General features: G+C 37.7%; 1 long non-coding RNA gene and 1 pseudogene across 2 annotated transcripts; one reads left to right on the top strand and one right to left on the bottom strand.

Moving 5' to 3' along the window:
• The first annotated feature begins 7,026 nt into the window (after nucleotides 1–7,026).
• LOC145169359 (uncharacterized) lies at nucleotides 7,027–9,055 on the top strand. 2 transcript variants are annotated; one of them, XR_013742449.1, is made up of 3 exons: nucleotides 7,027–7,459; nucleotides 7,538–7,740; nucleotides 8,803–9,055. It is a non-coding gene; the product is annotated as an uncharacterized LOC145169359 (long non-coding RNA). The 2 variants fall into 2 exon arrangements; XR_013742448.1 differs by having other exon boundaries at nucleotides 7,027–7,740.
• Nucleotides 9,056–9,759: 704 nt separating this feature from the next.
• LOC145109266 (ethylene-responsive transcription factor ERN1-like) lies at nucleotides 9,760–10,953 on the bottom strand (annotated as a pseudogene).
• Between the last annotated feature and the right edge of the window lie 7,525 nt (nucleotides 10,954–18,478).

Below are 18,478 nucleotides of genomic sequence, written 5' to 3'. Positions count from 1 at the left end.
GGGTTTTGGTCAAGCTGATTCAAGAGAGGTCAGAGAGGGGTAGAATGGTCTTCTACCCATTATTAGGGATGAGAACATGAGAGGATTTTTATTTGAGATGTTATCGTTTTGATAGGAGGAGGCTAGGTCGGGTTATCGAGCACGAGAGGGTATCCAGCATCATGCGAGGTGAGTCTTCTCACTATACTTTACCTAGAGTGGTAATTAGAGTTATATGACAGAGTATCTTGTATGCTATTTATGTGATTGTGATGCACTGCATTATTTCTATGTGATTTATGCTGTGAATGTTCCAGAGTTTACAGAGTTAGAACCGGAAGGTTCACAGAGTTAGGACCAGAGGGTCCACAGAGTTAGGACCAGAGGGTCCACAGAGTTATAGCCTCGAGTGGCTAATATGTGTTATATGTGGTGTTTTGGGGAACTCACTAAGCTTTGTGCTTACAGTGTTATGTGTTATGTGTTTCAGGTTTCTCAGGATCGCGGGACGGCACCAGCTTGATCGTACACACCAGAGAAAGAGTTGTATTTTTTAGGATCCTGGATTATTAATGGAGTTGTGCTTGTATTTTGAATAAACGAGATTTCTATACAATATGTTATGAAAAGTATGCGATTTTGAAATGAAAAATCTGTTCGAAAAATTTAGGTGTTACAAGTTGGTATCAGAACCTTGGTTTGAGGGATTCGGATGCACCTTCGGGCGTATCTGAACTCAAACTGAGGATTTGAGGAAATTTTCATAAAAGAAACAATTTTTCTAAAAAGAGTATCAAATTTTTGAGAAAATCAGAACGGAGCAGTGTGTACGATCAGCCAGCGCCCGAACGGTGATTTCCCAAAATACCCTTACATTATGTGTTATGAAATATTATATGATATGCTATGCATGCTAGAGATAGGCTAGGTATTTCATATCTTAGGACTAGAGTGGCCTGATTTGTGATGCCTTAGCCTAGGAGTTGCTATTATATGTGATGTGCGTTCGAGTATGTGCTGAGTATGAGTATCCAACAGGAGTCCTTTTAGAGAGGGATCTGAGTAGAGGAGTAATCTAGGAGAGATACCTAGATGAGCATTTGAGGAGTCTACTGAGAGAGTAGTCAGACGCCCGCGTGGGGTGAAGTTGCTCGAGTTCGGTGATATCCTTTGAGTGTGAGGAGAGCAAGTGAGTAATAACCTAGAGTGGTTTTACATGTTGGTAGAGATTATTCGATGCCCGAATGTTGCTTGCTTCGTGCTTTGTGGAACTCTTGATGATGGGAGTCACCTACTAAGTGAATATGACGATATTCAGGAGGTAGATGGTTGGCATCATAAGGAGTTCTTCAGCAACTGATGGCGGAGAAGTGTGAGAATCTAGGAAGAGCCTAGGAAAGGGTGAACCTAGTGAGATGAGTACGCTGACAGAGTAGAGCATTTCGCAGAGGAGCGAACACGCGTGACGAGATTGGTGATCAAGAAGGTTGAGCAGCTCCTTAGGAACTCGGGGACGGTCCGTGTAAAAAGTATGCGTAGATGTGGCAGGTAGTATGAGCCCGTACTACTGAAAGCAGAGGACCTATACTCGATACAGGGAACATTCTGGAGGTTTTAAGTAGCAGATCGAGAGGTGATTCCATGGTTCGAGTACCATGATTTGCAGCAGATCGAGAGGTGATTTCATTGTTCGTGTACCATGATTTGTAGCAAATCGAGAGGTGGTGTCATGGTTCGAGTACCATGATTTGTAGCAGATCGAGAGGTGATGTCATGGTTCGAGTACCATGATTCGTAGCAGATTAAGAAGAGATAACATGGTTCGGTACCATGATTCATAGCAGATCGAGAGGTGGCCACATGGTTCGAGTACCATGACCCGTGACAGTTAGTGTTATTGGTTCTACCAGTTATTCCGTGGTGATTGGTTAGACTGAGATCAGAGGTGAAAGAGTATGGGGCTAGAGGGCCATGATGAACGAGTTTTAGGGAAGCATCCCTTAAAAGGGAAATTAAGTTAGCTCCGAGGGATTGTTGGTGAGATGCCAATTGGAGTCGCAAGACTCAAGAATAAGTAGAAATGGCGGTTATGGAGGATTACGGCATGAGTTGAACAATCAGCCGATGGTGGAGATGTCATTTTCTATGACCTGAGCGGTGTTATTTCTGTTCCTGTGAGAAACAGGAGAGGTATTGAGATTTTCGGTTTCCAAGGTTGGGGGTGAGCCCTGTGGGGTAGCTTTGGTTACGATCTTTCATCAGAGTATTTTGGGCAGTATGTCTGCCGAGAGGTAATGTTAGAGCATGAGCAGGTTGTCAGCGGGGACTGAGATGATTAAGGACAAGGATACACCCTATTTGAGCATAGTAGGGCATGTATTAGCTGCAGCGGCAGACGATCAAGAAGAGGATATTGGAGCGGTGGCTCTTATTGTCTATGATGAGTATCGAGTGTGGTAATGAGGACTCCACTCTTATTACAACCCACGTGATGGAACGTTGGTTGAAGAGTCGAGGATGAGGAATATGATAGTTCGTTATTTTCAGACTGAGAGTCAGGGCTACGACTGGACAGTCGAGATGTCCGGTAGTGGGATGGTACGAGATTCTGAAGGACTAGAGGTAGCCATGATGAGAAGTTTCTGAGGATTTCATCGGAGATTCGGGGTATTTGGAATTTATTGACCTCCATCGGGGAGATCATCGAGCATTGCGTATCACCTTCCAAGAGTAAGTGCGATGTTATTGGTAAAAACAGTATGTGGGTTAGATTGTTGGCCAACCAATTGGTGATGGTTCGAACCCTGAGTGGGGGAGAACGGGTACTTTTTGAGGAGATAAGAGATTTGTTCAAGAGCGGTTAGAGAACTAGATAGAGAGGCCTGCGGTACAGATTCCTGAGACCAGGGTTATTGGTGGTCAATGAGAGGTGCAGAGTGAGATAGTGCATGTGGTACGTGTTTGAGAAAGGATGAGTGTCTCTACGGCAAGTGGCCGTTGGTCGGAGACCTTATGATGGTTAGGAATCCTTCAAGGTTAAATGGTGAATTCGAGGAGGTTGGCTTGTGAGGGTAGTTCGGCGGTTGAGAATTTCTGGATCAGAGTATGGGCTATTATATACAGTATGGGAAGGGAAGAAGTTGTTTGGGCAACCAACTTCAAGGTCGTTAAGAGTATTCTTGCATGAGTTTTGAGCAATAGAGGAGGAAGTTTCGGATTGTCATCTTCGTGTTCTGAGTCGTTGGCAATTTCTCCGTGTTTTAAATTGGGAGATGGAGTATTCCGGGGTTACAAGTGACACGAGGGAAAGACCGGTTGCGAGGTTCCGAGGAAGCAATGCGGTATCTAAGTATGATGCCATGAGTATGAGATCAGTGGTAGAGTTAAGACACTGCGAGGCGTTGTGATGGTATTCCGGGGTATCCGAGTTTAATGTCCTAAAATCTCGGATTATTTTGAGTTTGAGTTTGAGATGACGAGTGGTGTATCAAGTGTTTATGGTTCCGATGGGGGCCCTTCACCTAATTGACATCAAATGGATTTATTTGAGAATGTGAATTGCAGCGAGAAAAAAAGGTTTTGACACGACGGTGGTCGTCCGAAGTAGTGATGCTTAGCCTGGATGGGTGTGTGCGTACCTATCTATGCTGGGCCGCAGAGCACGAGTTAATGATCGTAGTGTGGTGTCAACCTGAGGAGGAGATTGTGAAGTGGTAAGAGTAAGTGCGGTATGACTGCGGTGAGCTGCAGTTTTAATAAGTCAGTGCAGAGAGGTTGTGGTGATGCTACGAGGAGCCGTAGTACTCACTATTCAGTGAGAGGTTGCGGTGATGCTGCGGGGAGTCGTAGTACTCATTAGTCAGCGAGAGGGTGTTGTGATATTGCGGGGAGCCGTAGTACTCACTAGTCAGCGAGAGGGTGTTGTGATACTGCGGGGAGCCGTAGTACTCACTAGTCAGGGAGAGGGTGTTGTAATACTGCGGGGAGCTGTAGTACTCACTAGTCAACGAGAGGGTGTTGTGATACTGCGGGGAGCCGTAGTACTCACTAGTCAGCGAGAGGGTGTTGTGATACTGCGGGGAGCCGTAGTACTCACTAGTCAGCGAGAGGGTGTTGTGATACTGCGGGGAGCCGTAGTACCCACTAGTCAGTAAGAGGGTGTCACGATGCGGCAGGGAGCCGCGTTATTTGTTGATCAGAGCATGACGCAGGAGAGTTCTTAGGCTTGAGTAGCCTTATTTGGGTTGAGTATTCGGGAGCCTGGGGGTAACCCTTTGAGGTTCAATTGCTGGGTAACCCTTTGAGGTTCAATTGCTGGGTCGGGAGATGACCTGGTGCTCAGTCTTGAAAGGGATATTAAGAAGGGAGCTGAGGTTTATGTTTGTCAGATGTCGGGGGACGCTTCTGAACAAGCATGGTCATTGTTCGTGTCTGAGGACAGGGTGTTGAGGGTTCGTTGTTCAGAAGGGTTGTGATTGCAGTATAGTGGATGAGCCCCTAGTGTGATGTGATCTTTCCACTCCTTGGCATATGATCTGGATTGTTTATCATGTCTGGGTCGAGTGATCGGTAGCCAGTTTTGGGCATGGACTTGTTTTATCGGTTCCCACTAGAGAATCAGAGGGGCAGTGAGCTATCGGGGTTTGTTATTCAGGAGCGAATAACGTGGTGACATCTGGAGAGGGCGGTCTGGCTGTGTGTCAGGCTACTAGAGTTCCAGATTCTTGAGAGTCAGAAGGGGTAACATAGTGGCAGATGGGTCTGTCCTTTTCAAGGGAGGAATTCCTATTTGGATTCAGGTGTCCAAAGAGGAAGAAAGTGGTGTGGTATGAGACCCTTTCGATGGTGCTGTTTGGTTAATGAATTGGATCTATATGTGGTGGAGGAGCGATTTCGAGGGCGAAATCTAATTCAAGTGGGGCAGAATTGTAACAACCGGATTTCCAGGGACATGTTTGTGTATGTCAATCTTGAGATTTGAGGAGGGACTCGACGAGTTGAGAGACCAACTCGCCGAGTCGAGTCGAGATTGCCACGTGGATTTAATGAGCGGACTCGACGAGTCCGAGGATGGACTCGCCGAGTAGGTACTGGGCAGAGAAAACCCTAAGTTCCGGGGTTGGAGCCTATTTAAAGGAACTTATGACCTTGGGTGCGCCTCATATCTCCTGTGAGAAACCCTAAATCGCCATTGGAGCCAAGGAAGAGTTCTTGTGATGAAATCAAGTAATTTTGGTGTGGTTTTTCAAATGAAGTGAAGGGATCCAGCTTGAAGGACCAAAGGAGGTTGTTATTCTGAGACATCTAAGCAAGGATCTCCATTTTGAGGTAGTATTTCGCCCCTTCCTTCTGTTTTTGTGTAAAATCCTTGAATCTAGGGTTTTCTTTACCCTTTCTTAGATAGTATATGATGCATATGAGGTCCCAATGTGGAATAAGCTTTAGATCTGGACCTTAAGAGGTCCAGAGAGTCCCAATCTTCCAGCTTTATGCAGTCCCTTTGGGGTTATGGATCTAGGTTGCCATTTTAGGAGCTATTTCTTCATATAAGGGCATAAGAGGGTTGCATGAGCTTAAAGATTGAACCTTTACGTGATTATTGGGTGTAAGAAGGTCAGATCTATAAGTTAGAGAAACAGATCTGACCTTAGAAGGTCTTTTGAGTGTTGCCATGGAGGGAACTCGCCGAGTCCATATGGGGACTCGACGAGTCGAGTCGGGTTGCCCCGCGATTCGTGACCAGTGGTAACCCGTCGAGTGAAAGGTTAACTCGATGAGTCGAGTGAGGCTTTTTGAGGATTCAGAGGACACGCATGGACTCGCCGAGTCACTCGAGTGCATTCGACGAGTCTGGTCAAAGTTTGACCGTTGACTAGAGTTGACTTCAGTTGACCTTGGGGTTTTGGTCAAGCTGATTCAAGAGAGGTCAAAGAGGGGTATAATGGTCTTCTACCCATTATTAGGGATGAGAACATGAGATGATTTTTATTTGAGATGTTATCGTTTTGATAGGAGGAGGCTAGGTCGGGTTATCGAGCACGAGAGGGTATCCGACATCATGCGAGGTGAGTCTTCTCACTATACTTTACCTAGAGTGGTAATTAGAGTTATATGACAGAGTATCTTGTATGCTATTTATGTGATTGTGATGCACTGCATTATTTCTATGTGATTTATGCTGTGAATGTTCCAGAGTTTACAGAGTTAGAACCGGAAGATTCACAGAGTTAGGACCAGAGGGTCCACAGAGTTAGGACTAGAGGGTCCACAGAGTTATAGCCTCGAGTGGCTAATATGTGTTATATGTGGTATTTTGGGGAACTCACTAAGCTTTGTGCTTACAGTGTTATGTGTTATGTGTTTCAGGTTTCTCAGGATCGCGGGACGGCACCGGCTTGATTGTACACACCAGAGAAAGAGTTGTATTTTTGAGGATCCTGGATTATTAATGGAGTTGTGCTTGTATTTTGAATAAACGAGATTTCTATACAATATGTTATGAAAAGTATGCGATTTTGAAATGAAAAATCTGTTCGAAAAATTTGGGTGTTACATTATACGTCAGTGTAAAGCATAATATTATATGAATTACACTAGAATCGGCTATGAAGAACAGTTGGAGAAAGAAAAGTCGGCCAACGATCTAACTTACTAGTAATGTTTATGATATTTAAAGAACAACATTGACTAAATATTAGTTGATATTAGAACTTTCAAGGTTCCTGGAGCCCTATGCCTATTACAAGAAGTAGGAGAGGATGAATTGGTGCTTCAAATTAGTGAAAGTTTACTGAAAGAGAGACTACCCAAATCATTCAAGCAAGAAAAATGAAATTTTTGGCTATGAAATTTTAGATGTTACTGTTGTGTTGGCAATGACACTGTCCTATGTTGAAATTTCAAGGGACACTATGGCGTTGTGTCATCCAGATTATATTAAGGGTTGTGAATTGCTGGAGACGGTACTGAAGTTATTACAGATAATACTTTTAATAATAAAAAAATCCTTTTATTGCTTTTGTTGCTTTTCTGTTTTCCTATAAAAAAAATCGCATCTTGAACCACCAGATCGAGTAAGAATGAATTTTTAAGTTCTTGAAACCTCATATGTTGTTCTTGTTTATCTGCTCTCGTTTAGGAAGAAGGTACAAGCAGTCTTGCACCAGATCTACGAGCACAAATTGATGAAGCTTAGGAAGAGATAAACCTACGTAATGTTATAGAGCTTCTGGCCTTACCTCTTGATGGTGAATACAGAACAAGAAGAACAGAAGGTCTTCAATGGTGTACACAATATCTATGGGCAGTTAGAGGAGGTGGTGCCGCTGGCTGTTTTACACATGAAGATTTCATGAATGAAGACTTTTGAGGATGACAGATTGTATATTCTTTATTGATATCCCTGTGAAATCTGCTATCTTTTGTTTCTGTTTCTGATTTTTCTTTTTCTTTTGAAGGTTGAACTCTTTGTAGCTCAAGGGTATGTTTTGTGATATTGTTCTTGTTAAATTTTCTTTCTTGTGGATGAAGCATTATTTTACTTTTCTTTTTTGAGCAGATATATTTGGGGGTCAAGTATTGGCTAATGATGTTCTTCCCGTTGCATTTTCTCCTCACAAGGAATCAATTTCTTTTTTATGTAGAGAAAGTTTTCTTTTCTAATATATTTTCTTGTGTTTTGATTTGTCGTACAGGTTGACTTTTTTATTCCCTTCCCAAAGTGGATGCACATTTGACTTTTCTATTTTGATACGGAAGAAAGTAAGTTTCCAACTTGAACTTCATAACATTAATTTGACATCAGTAAAGTGTTTATCTCCAACTTGAATTTAATCTTCAAACCTTTTTATTATTTTGTTATTCATATTGTTTGATTTTTTTTTTTGTTTTAGATATCGATCCTCATTTTTTGTTGCTAATTTGAGTACTTTTCATCTTTGTTTTCCTACCATTCAAAATTAAAATGTAAGCTCCACCACCTACTTGATAAGGCAATCGGATTTTACACAATAAAACAAAATTTATGTATTAGGTGGTGCAAATTGTTCCTTTTCTTGATTTTATTTTTAGTTTTCAAACTTAAACTGACTTTGTTTCTATGTTAATATTTAGAACTGTTGTTGCTACATTAACTTTGAAAATAAATTATTTTTTTATTTTAAGTAGTTTATTTTATAGACCCTTTCATTGCATTGAATACATATTTGTTTGATTTTTACAGTCTCTTCTTCGTCACACGTTTTAAGTGTTTTGTTTTTGTGAAATAGGCTTTGACCATCATGAATCTAACAGATGTGTTGTGAATATCTTTTAACAATTTTCTAACTGAAACATAATTACAAAATTTTACTTGGAGATTGGTGGGTAGGCCTTGGCTTTGGATGGACAAATAAAAAATATTTGATTGGAAAAAGAGGATAGAAAGAAAGGGGAAAGAATGGAAAGAATTGGAAATGCAAGTTCTTTAATTTTTTATTAGTTTTGTGATGAAAAAATGTATGCATTATTTTTACTTCAAAGTACCAACATTTCCATCAACATTATATTTTTTTGTTTTCTTTTACTTGATACTTGTCTGCCAAACATCACTGAGATGGTTTTTGAATTATGTTCACGGGTTATCATTAAGTAGATATTTGAAGTAAAATGCCTTTATGAGAAAAAGAAATCAAAATTACAAGACTATAATTAGGCATGTTTTTCTGAAAGTGTTAATAAGAAAAAGAGTAAATGAAAGTTATTGTTATTTCCTATAATTTTTTTGCTTTTAAATTTGTTTTTACCTAATTAAAAGACTGTGAATTCCTTCATGTTCAATGATAGTCTTGAGGTGGTCAGCAGATTCTTGACCCAACTTTCTTGATGTCGGAGAAGATGGCCTATTAGTCTACGTGAAGATGTTTTTCACCCTTCTTTTTATTACACTTGGCTTGAGGTTCACTCTTTCCGGTTAATTGGAATTTATACTTTTTCAAGATATTATATGGAGAGTGTAGGCCGTTATTAGCGATCCATATACGGAAACATGTAATTCATTATTCCATTTATTAAACTTGTAGTTCACTATCATATTCAATACTAAGTGCCTTTTGCATTCATATCTATGAATTCCATTCCGACAAATACTCATGTTTAGTAGTCTTAATAAAAAAAATATAATAAAGTTGTTATAAATTTTACTTCAATTATTTTTAATTAAATTTCTTTCTTATGCATTTGATATATTTTATGTTTATTTATTTATCTTATAACACAATTATTTGTTTGTAGACAAGTTTAAAAAAAATACTATCCTTCTCATATCATAAATGAATCAAAAACTTGAATAAGAAACTTGGAAGTCAACAAAGTATTTTGATGTATATTCTTTTTTTGTTCGCTTTTTTAAGTGAGATATTCGTGGGAAATTTCCGGTAGGTAGCCAATTATGAAAACAGTTGGTAGTAATAAAGTGGTTACTATACTAAGTTTAAAATAATTGAGAAAACCGATTGTGGAAGTTGCATTATACTTATTTAGTGAATTACATATATATCCCTCAACCTTCTATTTGAATTTGAAATATAAATATTATGTAAGAATGAGGTGTCGAATTGTTATAGGTTCTCGTATTTTTGTAAATTATTTGTATTTTCGCATGATACTTCCAATATATATATATATATATATATATATATATATATATATATATATATATATATATATATATATACCGGTAAATCAGTCCGACCCATGTTGGACGATCACCAAAAGATTCATACTCTTCCCGACAGATGAACATGACGAACAAAAAGTATTGAATATGGATACACCTCGGTCTTGTTTCGTTTGTTTTCCACATTAGAGAATCACCAAAAGTATAAAAAAAATATATAATTAAAGGCCTAAATCGAGCTCTAATTGACATAACAAATACTAGGAAGATCAAGCGAGCTCCATAGCGACAATTCTCCATCATCCAAAGAGGAAACAAAACACTCCTCTACTGCATCCTTTTTACGTTCTTCAATCTCCTGATGAACCATTCTTTGCATTTTCGACTTTTCTTTACACTTCACACCTCCTCCCGGTCCAACTTTTCGCTGTAAACACTCGGGAATACCATGAAACGCGTAAAGAGAAGCCGAAAACTTACGTTCATATTTCATCCTTTTCATCGCTTCACTTATCGTCATCGGCTCTTCTTCCTCTCCATCATAAACCTGCTCCAATGCCATTTCTTGAGCCATCTCAAATGGTGAAAAATTGTAACCCGATCCAATTTCATCAATAAACCTAAAATCCACCCCTTCATCTTCTTCTTCCTCCTCCTCCTCCTCCCTCCCGTCTCCACCATTTGTATCTCCACAAGAATCCACATCAACAGGCATACACGATTCAAAGCTCACGTTGCTGCAAACATCACCAACCATCATATTGTTTACAGGCAGATACCCATCTACATCGTTTAAAAAATCGGTAAAATACGTATCTAAGAACTCTGCCTCCACCTCCGGTTGCTTCACGTCATCATGTCGATTCACCAAAGCAGATTGTGGTTGAGTGTTGTTTCGGGCTTCGAGCCTATGAAGAAGAAGATTCGTGATTTTTGATGGGAGTGCGGGTGTGGTGGAGAAGGATTGAGAAGAAGGCCAGAAGTTGGTTCGGGTGTTGGATCCACGTAACAAGCAAGCGGCTTCATCATAGGCTCGAGCTGCTTCCTCGGCTGTATCAAAGGTCCCTAACCATACTCTGATTTTTTGTATGGTGTCTTTGATTTCTGCAACGTATCCCATCTACCCGATGGTCTTTGCCTCACCCCAACAAACTTCTTCCGGGCTTTCTGGGGCCCACTAAAAACCATGATCCCTTCAGGACTCTGGTCTTGATTAATTGCTAGCTTTCTCTTCCTAGCCATATCCCGCTATAAAAGTGTCTTTTATTCTCTGGAGTGACTTAAAGATCGATCTTTAACTTCTTGGGGTAATTAGTGATATACTGATATACTGATATGTATCCTCTAAATGAAGATGTGTTTATATATAAATACAGGAGAAGATCTTGTCAAAATGAGAGTAAGAGTTGAAGAGGTCACATCTGATTGTTTATTATAATTTTTGCTTCTAAAAGTTAACATTTGGACGTTTCTTCCTGACCTACCCTAAACATAAAATATTCAATTTGTACACGTATATAGTACTCTTTTTCTAATGGTGTGCTCCTATCCTAAGCATACAAGTTCAACCTGTTCAAGTAAAAATAGGTCAACTTGTGTTAGATTTTATTGCTAATTATGGATCAAATGCACAACATCACAAGATTTAGCCTAACATGTAATAGGTAAACGATTTAGAAATCACACACCAAAGGATCTCAAGTGCTATGACCTCCCAAATTGTTCTGTTAAAATATGAGTCATTTTTAATACTAGTTTTGAATCATGTATGATATATTAATTGTAAATTAATATTCTAATAAATTATTCATACGATACTTGAACCTTCTAATCTTTTGGAGAGGGCATCTCATCGTACTACTAGCTAGGCCAAAGACATATTGTTGGAACTTATTCATAATTGAAGTGGATGGGTTATTAATTTTAAAGGCATAATTTAATTGGGTTTATGATAATAATATTATTATAAATTAGGGGTTTGGTTTTTGATGTTTAAATGGTAACAAATGGCAATTACAAGTCAAAGGCCACTCTTATTCCTCCAAGTGGTATTGTATCAGCATAATCTCGTGAAATGGCAACCAAAAAGGAGGAAATCCACACTCATCCAACACTTAGAATAATCTAGACATGTCTATTTACTCCTAACCATGAAGTGTGATTTGTACTCTTGATGGACCTAAAGATCTTTGCTTTATGGGGTGCACGGTTGTGTTGATGTAGTGATATGCATATCTAAAGATGTGTCTTAGGGTCTATATAGATAAATAAAGAGTTGAAGAGGTCACATCCTATTGTTTATTTCAATTTTTGTGTCTAAAAGGTAAAGTTTGGACGTTTCCTACTGACTTATTCTAAGAGCAAAATATTCATATTGACTTCTGCATGACTAGCATTGTTTATCTTCAGAGACGCCTCTCAATTATTAAGGGAAAGTCAAACCGCATTACATATTGTAATTTGTGCTGATATGTATATGCGTATCGCAGATGGGAATATCCTAAAAATCTGTTGTTAATGTCACAATTGATGAATAATTTAAGAGTGTTTTCAAAGTCAGGGGTCTATATGAAGTTTGTGTAGCAACCAATGCTGACATCTGCATCACTTTAAATAATACAAATTGGCATATAAAATTTAAAAAGAAAACTGTCAAAAGAATAGAAGTAATATATGTTATATAGCATATAGCCTATCCATCAGGAAGTATGAACATTGTCACGTTTTGACACTACATATTGCCTAATTAGATTGTCTCAAGAGAATTTTGTGAACTTTGAGTGAAAATATTTATACTTTATTTCTCATCTCAAATTAATGTGGTCAATTGCAGTGCGGCTAGACACACCGTTTTTAGTTACATGGTTTTTTTGAGTTTTGTGTTTTATACAATTATTCGTCTTCATTCAATAATGTACTCCCTTAATTATTTTGAACCGTCAAAGCTTTATTAAAGTTTGACTCTAAATTTAGTACTACTTATTTTAGTTTTGTGTTTTGTAGTATATTAATTTTATATAATGTTCTTTTGAAGAATTATTTTTCGTAATAAACATATGACATATGCTAAGAAATAACAACTTAGATGAGAGAGTTTTATACAACATTTCATAAGAATAGTAAATTAGTTAATTTTTTTAAACAAAAACTTATAGGATTGACAATATTTAAGATGGTGTTTTTTTTTTTTTTCAATATGTAAATGTATACAGTTTCTCTCCACGTATGCAGAAGAAAGTGTAGACCAGAAATTTGTAGTTTACATAAAAAAAAATTGTTTATATTTTAAAGTATGTTGACTAAAATTTATTCTTTATTATCTAAAAAACACAAATGGAAACAAAACAAAAAAAAATAAACAAAAAAAATGAAATAAACAAAAAATCAAATCAAAGAAAACAAGAAAATAAACAGAAACCGAAAGAAACGAAAAACCAAATCGAAGAAAAACAAATAAATAACTAACACATAAATAACGAAATCGAAAAATAAACATATGAACAAAAACAAACAAAAACCGAAAGAAAATAAAAAAGTGAATTTCAAAGTTAAATGTTAAAAACATATTTCAACTTACGAAGTTATTTTATATGGTGCTACTATACCTACTCTTTCATACCTATTTGTACATCTAACATTAGTCAAAGCAATTAGGGTAACATCATATTAACTTTTAGTCAAAAAAAACTATATATTTTTAATTTTACGTATTGTACCCCATTATTATTTATTGCACCTTCATTGATTCGATTTTTTTTTTTTGTCATTTCGTTGTTCTTTTTGTCTTTATTATTATTATTATTATTATTATTATTATTATTATTATTATTATTATCATCATCATTATTATTATCATCATCATTATTATTATTGTAACGCCCGAATCGTCAGATATAAACCTTTAACCATTATTTCAATTAATCAAGAACTAGACCAAAGTACGATGGGCGTACACAAGGTACGCACAACGTACTCCTTTGCATGCGCGCATCGGGGATGGCCCCTACGAACGTTGGGCGTACCCATGCGTACGCAGGGCATACTCAAGCCAGAGGCAAACCTTAATTTTTAGGGTTTACACCCTATTTAAGCTCATTAAGTCATTCAAGTTCATCACCTTATCAGCCTCCTTTGCCTCTTGAGTCATATCTCAAAATCCTAATCCATTTTCCCTAAAGTTTGAGCTTGTGTGTGTGTGTTTTGGGTGTGTGTGGTGCTTAAAGAAAAAGAAGAAGAGTTGTGAAGAAGCATTGGATTAGAAAGAGCTTGTAGATCCAGAGGTTTCTCATCATTTCTAGCTTATTGGAGGTAAAAAAAGTTTCTACCTTGATGACTTCATGTGTTAGTTTGTAGTTTAGGGTTTATTTCATCATAAAATGGTCCTTCAGGTATTTCTTGAGAGTATGAGCTACTCCAGAAGGTTATAATGTTAGATCCTAGTGTTTCTAACGTCCCTTGAGCATAAAAATGGTTTCATGATGGATTAAGTTCAACCATGAAAGGGTTGAATTTGGGTTCATGAAGTTAGTTCAAGATTTGACCTATTTAAGACATCCAAAAGTATAAAGTTTGCAACTTCATGGATTAAGACACTCTAATAAGCTTAGATTGAAAATTGGACGTTAGGTCTTAAAAGATTAAGACCTTGGAGGTGGACTTTGGCCAGCTGCACCGTACGTTGCACGTACGCTCAAGAAGTCTCGTGGATGCTAAGGCAGTGAGTACGTCGGGCATACTGGAAGTATGCTGAGCGTACTCACCATAGGGGGAGGGGGGTTGGGATTTATTTCGGGCCGTTTTGGGGTTTACGGACTTTGGGCCTTTGTTGGGCCGTGAGTTTTCTTGTGATGGGCTTTTAGACTTGGACCCATTTTTGACATGGCATATCTTTTGGGCCTTGGGACTAATTGTATGTGGGCCTTGGTTGGTAAGGCCCAATAAGGCAAGGATTAAGTAGCTTTTTCCCTCAAAGATAGGATTTAGGGTTTGGACCCTCATGGTGGGCTATTGACCTAATTTCTAATTAGGGTTTTATACTTGTGATCTAGTGAGAGGATTTCGCGAGTCAACAGCCCGAGTGTGATTTGATATCTTCAGTCTGAGGTGAGTTTCCTTCAATGTATCCGTGGGTCGACGACACCAATTCCGACCGCTAGTTTATGCTTGTAGTATGATGATTGTCTTCGTGATAATTGTTTGTTATGCCTGTATTTGCTTGTTATCTCTGTGGCTCTTTTGCTATGTTATTATGTGGTAGTGCTATGGGGTGAAATAGACTCGATACCGCTTGAAAGAGACCGAAGGGGTTGAAATATACCCAGTACCAGTTGAAAGAGACCGAAGGGGTTGAAATATGTCACAACTAGCATTTTAGCTAGAAAATTCTATTCATGTATAACCCTTCAACTATTGTAAATCATATACTCTAAGTAAATCTCACTCAATGCTCATTTAGAGTCATCAATTATGTTCCTCAAAGAGTCTAAAGCCCTAAGTGTTGGATTAGTGTCTAAGTCCATAACTATAATTGGTATGTACTTGACCCGACTCGGCATGGTCCATTTGGGTTGCATGGCATCAGAACATTTGGATAGACCGTTTGTGAGGAGAAGACATTTGTGACATATTAATATATTATAAATTCTAATATATTAATATGAAATCATGTTATTTAATTAGTATTGATCAAGAATTAATTTGGACTTAATTTAGTGATCAAAAAGAGACTAATTAAATATATGAGGATTGATTATGTAAATCAGTCATTCTTATATATGTGGGCTTATGATCCATGATTCCTTATGTTGGGTTTAACCCATGTGGTGATCCATGGATACTCCATGGAGGTTAAAACCCATGGAGCATAAGGAATGAGTAAAGTCATGGGTTACATGGTGTAACCCTAATGTGCACACTATATAAGGACCCCTTTAGCTCAAGAAATTGACACAAGTGATACATATGTGAGGGCTAGTCAATTTGAGCTTGGAGTGTCTTCTTCTCATGGTTATTCCAAGTGTTCATGATGTTGTGTGAACCATTTGAGGTGTCACACTTGGGGCACTAGGCTCTCGAGCTTCATGGAGTCAAGCTACATCAACAAGGTATGTATTTCTATCTAGTTTATTACCCAAGTATCAAAGATTGTATGCTAGTTAGGGTAATACCTTGGAATATTCATATTTGCATGTATAATAGAGAAAACATAGATCCAAGGTATTTAGGGTTGCTTGTACACTTAGGAGTGTTAGAATGCTCAAAACCCAACAGTGGTATTAGAGCCTAGGCTTGTTTTCTTGTTATACTTGCAAAATCTGCTTAAAAATCAAAGTTTTTTTGCTATCTGGGCAGCTGACTCGGCGAGTCCATTAGGAGACTAGACGAGTCCATGCCTTAAAAGTGTTCAAAACGATCCAACTCGTTGAGTTGGTTCATGCACTCGACGAGTTGGACCCCCTGACAGCATATCTTTGAGTTTTTTGGCTGGAAATGGATTTGGAACATTACCCTAAGCTGTTTTTGAGCCTATAAACCTGTTTTTGATGTGGTAATGTTCATGCTAATCCAAATTCAAAGATAATTGTCAATAGATTCATGTTTTGTATTAGTTTAATGGTTAGTCTAATTACATGAAAAAGTTTGATTGAATTATCTTGTTCTTATGAGTTGCTTAGATTAATAGGAATGTTATGTGAAATTGTTATTTTCAATCCAAATTAATCTAAGAGTTGATTCTAAAATGTGTTTTTGTAACTTGTCCTCAAGTTATGTGAAAAGTCACATTTAAGATTCATAAAACTCATAAAGATTTCCATAGGTTATGAATAAAGAAAAGTCACATTCTTTAATGGTTTAAAGTATTCCATAACTTGTCCTCAAGTTATGGAACTTGAAGAGTTTGTTGAATTAAAACTACTTTAAACACATAAGTTATGGAATTGAAAAGTTTTTGAATAGTTCAAAACTTGCCCTCAAGTTTTGGAATTTGTAAAGTTTTCCCTTATGACTACTTTAATTCCAAGTTAAGCCCTTAGAATTTTAAAAGTTAAAATTCAACCCTTATACTTTATAGTATTATAAGTTAATAATATATATATATATATATATATATATATATATATATATATATATATATGTATAAGAGCAAGTCAGTCTTACCGTTAGTAGACCTCATTCACGAAGTCGGTCTATAAGGGGGGTATTAGGTTACTGCCTATAAAATGGCAGTTTAATAGGTGTCCACTCTCACCCACCGCTTCCTTGACTGGTGGAGGGTCGTTAGCCGAACGGGTAGGGCAAGGACTATAATTCTCCCTTCATTAAAAGTATTAATGATAAATACTAAGTAACTAAACACTTATAAATTCCCAATCTTAGTTACTTAGGAAAATGCGAATAAGGTGCTAACCCATGAAATTACACTTTGCACTTTGCTTAAGTCGGTTAGTGGAGCGCGTGTGGTTAACCGGCATACTAGCTTGATTTAACAAGGTAGGCAAAGGGTTTCTTAAAGTTTATCATAGGCCGGTGGAGCGTGTGTGGTTAACCGGCACATCAGTTGAGTGATAAACATTTAAGAGTACCAAGTAATTTACATGGTTACTTCACACCTTGTTTTGTGTTCCTCGACATCCCAGTCACAAAACCTGAAGGGCACACTCGATATTGAAACATGCCATTGAAAATTTCAATGAATCTCAAAAGATCTAGGAATTTCAAATCCAAGTAAAACCTAATTAAATTATTTCGTTTTCATGGTGGAAATTGGTGAATCGTCATTCACCTACCTTCAAATATTTTGTAGCCTGGATTACGGCATCCCTCTTCCAAGTTATAAAATATTGTGTTGGGTCCTAGCCTTAATATTTCATATTGGGTGTTATATTAAGGACTTTAGATCAACTATCTTGAATATCTCCCAAAAGATGTCTAGTTCAGACATCTATGATCTTCCCAAATCTCTTGGAACTTCACTTCCTCCACCTCCTCCAATTATTCTCCCTAACCCACAAGTTCTTGAAAAAAATTTAAGGTCACTCAAGCCCTATTGGCAAGCAAAGTCTATGTGTGATCACATCTTGGAGATAAAATCACATATTGAGAAGCCGGGAGAGTTGGGTGTCAAAGTCTTAAGAAAGTTGGATGTTCCATCACTTTCTAAGTCACATAGTGAGTTCCTTTGGGACTACTATGAGATAGACTATGACAAGACCCTTAATGATATTATCTATTTGCTTAGTGCTGCTGAATCAGAAATGATTTGAGGACTAGTAAAGCAAATTTGATTAGAAGATCAACTTCCCAAACCTTCAATGGACATTGACAATGATAACAATGGATACCCAGTAAAAGTTTTCTCTTCCTAATGGAAAGGAATCGGCCATAGTCAACTCGGTTGACCAAATGGTAAAGAGAATGGCTAAGTCTGAGATAGTCCTACCAAAGGGTCCATATGTGTCTATTGCCAAAGGAAGGGGCATTGATTGCGAAGCTGCCTATTTACCTGAAAGATCATAAGGTTGATCAAGTCAATAAGTTTGACTCTATTTCAGGTAAAGTCCACTATCTAACTCTGTTAAGTTTCTATTCTGAGATTCTTATTACATGATGTGACTGGGTCACATGTTGATGTTTTAAGAATCAAAGAAAAGTGAAGAAACTTAAAGGAAGTATATGTTGATTCTGATTTCGATCGCATGGTTCGGTGATCAGAATTTTGAGCTGTTGCTTAGGAGTTATGATATATTGCTTAGGAATAGATAACAACAAAGTTTTTCATATGCTTTTACACTGTAAGGATAAGTTTTTCCGCAAAGTTTTAAAATTAAAGGAAAATTTTTGATT

The sequence above is a fragment of the Lactuca virosa genome, chromosome 4 (assembly GCF_052849685.1).
Source record: "Lactuca virosa cultivar CGN04683 chromosome 4, Lactuca_virosa_CGN04683_v6, whole genome shotgun sequence".
Taxonomy (NCBI): Eukaryota; Viridiplantae; Streptophyta; class Magnoliopsida; order Asterales; family Asteraceae; genus Lactuca; species Lactuca virosa.
Note: the sequence above shows the minus strand (reverse complement) of the source record. Positions and strands in the feature narration are given on the sequence as shown.